Source organism: Hydra viridissima, unplaced genomic scaffold (assembly GCF_058129835.1).
Source record: "Hydra viridissima isolate aposymbiotic clone 2 unplaced genomic scaffold, HvirCarnegie_v1 scaffold_8, whole genome shotgun sequence".
NCBI classification, from domain to species: domain Eukaryota; kingdom Metazoa; phylum Cnidaria; class Hydrozoa; order Anthoathecata; family Hydridae; genus Hydra; species Hydra viridissima.
Genome location: NW_028324307.1, coordinates 8810428 through 8814345, shown reverse-complemented (window position 1 = coordinate 8814345; position 3918 = coordinate 8810428).

The following is a 3918-nucleotide window of genomic DNA, read 5'->3' as shown; positions in this document are numbered from 1 at the left end:
TTAATTTTGTTATGTTTAAAGGAAAAAAGTAGTCAAGTTCTTTTTAAAAATGCATAAATATAATCATATGTATTATAAGTGCTACTAAAATTCTACCAATGTTTAGATCATTTTTTGCTATTTGTATTTTAGATATAGTTTTGTGTAAAATTTATAAAACTAGTTGCTACTCAGTAGAAGTGGGTAAACTATCACTGTTTGATTACTATTTTAAAGTTTTCCTTCATCAATTAAAGCAAAGGATTGTTCCCTTTAATTACTCTTGGCAAAAAAATAATAAGTTGTTCAACAAAATGAAATATTATGTAAAAGTTAAGAGTTACACAATCACTTTCAAGGTAAACTTAATACTTACATATTTCATTTGATTTTTGAAATCTTAAACTGAAAAAAGTTTACTTTATCTAAAACTCATCGATAGATTAGTAAAAAGATGAAGCTATGAAGAAGTTTTATTTATAGCTAACTATGGTATACAAAAACTTTTAATTCAGCTTTTTACTAGGAATAGTAAAATATGAAGTTTTAAATATCAAAATACATTTTTACTTGTATTTATTTTTTCTATATATATGATTCATGGTGGCCACAGTCCTGGAATGTCCTGGATTTTTACAAGTGTCCTGGAATGTCCTGAAATGTCCTAGGAAATTAAAATTTTTCAAAAATGTCCTGAAATGTCCTAGAATTTTTTTTTCTAAACCAAGTTAAAAAATTACTAATGATATTGAAGTAATATAAAATTTTTTATGCAAAAAAAAAAATTACATAAATGGTTTGAACTTAATTTTAAATTGATTTTTTAAATTTAATTTTTAACTCTAATATTAATATAATATTCTATTACATAATTCAATCAATATTTATGTTTTACAAAATAGTTATGATTTACAAAACTATTACGCTTATAGATGATAATTTATGGACTTTGCATATTTTTAACAAACAAATTTCAAAGAAAAATAAAGTTATTAATCATTTGCCAAAATTTCTTAATGAAACTACTACCATTGAAAATTTCTCATTTGTTAAGAGTGCAAGAATTTGCTCTGGTAATCAGGGCCGCCGAGAGCCTTCAAACCGCCCGGGACAAAACCTTTTTTGGCGCCCTTATAGATTTTGCTTCATATATATACTTAGCATAGAAGCAAAAAAGTACATTATGCCTTTATAGCTACTTTAACTTTATTTCATTTTTTGCTAACTAACCGCAGCATAAACAATTCCTAACTTAAATAAAATTTTTGAGCTTTTTTCGAGGCAAAGTTATAAATTACTTCATCATATCACAATGATTTCGCGAGATCATTTTCAATAGACAAGATCATAAGATTTGAAAGTCGCTATTGTCCCATGGTGGCTCTGAAATGGTTTTTTATAATCTTAAGTTTACTAAAAGATCTTTCACCTTCTGCAACGGATATTGGCATTGTGTGAAAAATGATTAATTTCAAAAATATTCGTAAACTGCTTCGAAAATAATATATATATATATATATATATATATATATATATATATATATATATATATATATATATATATATATATATATATATATATATATATATATATAGACCTATATATTTCTACTAAATCACCTTCAAATCAGTATTTTGATTAGTAGCTTTGTAAAACCAACGTAATTCTTGGAGCATTTGTTTATTTTTTTCACATTCTTTTACCCTTTTGGAAGCCAATGCCCTATTTTGGGCACCAGAAAGTTTTTTACGATTCATTATTAACAGTTACTGTAAATAACCGTACGCATCAATAAAATAATAGCATTGTCAACTACGCAAACTCATCAAGAAATTATAAACTCAATCTCAAAAAGCTAATGTCATAAATAAATATTTCAATAGTTAAATATAAATCTTAAAAATGAATAACCATAAATAAGTTGATCGTAAAGAGTTGAAAAATATTTACTATTACTTTCTAAATTCTGAATAGAATTATTTCTAAATTGTATTCACAGTTTGTTATTTTTTCGAGGAATTAAAAATAATGATATAACGCGAGTAATATATACATTTCAATCTCAGCGTAGTTAAGGCGAGTCAGTAAAATTTTATCCGAGAATTCCAACAAAATTCCTAACTTTGACAACCTATAACTTAAGTTTTGAATGAGATGAAATAAATTTGAATTCAATATTTTTTATGAAAACTATATCTGCTTGTGTTTAAAAAAAAAAAAAAAAAAAAAAGAATGTGTGACAGTATTTTGGGTTTTTGTAAAGTATATATTTGAGGTATTTTGCAATTTTGCTCTGTCGGTTTGCATCAAATTGACGTAAATGAAATTACAAAATATCCTTAATTTGAACATGATTATAGATCAAAAGAGCTAGAACATTTGTAAAGTGTTTAAAGCTGATAATTTTATAAAAAACATGTTATTTTTACTCAAAATTACTGTTACCCACTTATTAAGTAAAAGTACTCAAAAAAATGAGATGCTAGGAGTTGTAGCTCTTTTTCTTCTATTTCCTCAATGAATTTTCTATTGTTTAAATGTCTTTGCAATAATTAAGATTCCAGCACCAAGCAAGGTTTAAATTAAAAAATAGAGTCCAAGAACATGAGATTTCACAGGTCTGGAAATTATAGCTATGCGCAAATAAACGTGTTTTTGCAATAAAATATCTAATGGTTTATTGCAGACCAGATATTGACCGGAAATATCTCGATTGTTCAAACTAATAACCGACTGACGGCAGTTTTTTGAAAAGCACCTTAACTACGCTGAGATTATGGCATTTTAAGATTAAAAAAACTATTTTTATTTTACTTTGGCATCTGGCGCCCCATCGACATCTGCCGCCCGGGACAAACTGTCCCTTTGCCCCCCCCCCCCCCCCTCTCGGCGGCCCTGCTGGTAATTGTAACTTTCCTGAATTGATTAAGCAAAAACTAGTAAAAGTAAGTCCAGAAAATTTTCAGTCAAATTCAAAAGAAGATGTTGGTATTATAGAAACAAAATTTATGAGCAGTTTGAAGGACTTTTCAGTTATAAGATCATCTAGTTGTTCATTTCTGATCAATATTAATGATAACAAAAAAAAAAAAGTGATTATTGTTCCAGTTATAAGAGATGTCTTATGACATCAAACTCAATAAAAGATAAGAACCAGGCTTTTTCAAAAGTAAATGACAGGTACCTTACTAAACACCAACTAATTGTTAAACTAAAAGAATTGGAATGAAAGAAAAAGCTCTCATCATTAAGAACTGCTCGTTTTGAGCGTAAAGGGAAAGAACATTTAGCAAAGGAAGGTGTTGCTGTGGATTTTGAAACAAATACGCTTTTGAAAGACAATTAATAGCCAGTCAGATATTCCTTTTGAAAAAGATTCTCCACAGTATTTATTGTGAGAGCAACAGGTAATACAATCATCATTAAAAAGTGGTAAGTGTATGATTTGGCATCCATTAATAATTAGATGGTGTCTTAGCATATACCTTAAAAGTCCTGGTACATATCAACACATGCCTAATTTACCATTTTTGTTTTTAAAACATGCAAAAATACTCTTTTGAAGTACATTAATTTCACAGATCCTGGTTGTGGTTTTAATGCTGATACAATCAGACATCTTATTGAAATATTAAAAGCCAACAACATAAAAGAGTATGAGAAAAATGTAAGCTTGATATTTGATGAAATGAAAATTAAAAGTGGTTTAGTCTTTTACAAAACAACTGGAAAATTGGTAGGTTTTACAGAGATGGGATCTATTAATGATGCTCTAAATGAATTTGAAAGAAGATGTAACAGTAATCAAGAAGGAAGTAATTTTGAACTAAATCTTGCACAGTATGTTATTGTATTTATGGTGAGAGGAATTTTTTCATCCCTATGTTATTGTTTTGAACATTTTGCCTCAGAAGGATTCAATAGTGATCAGATATACA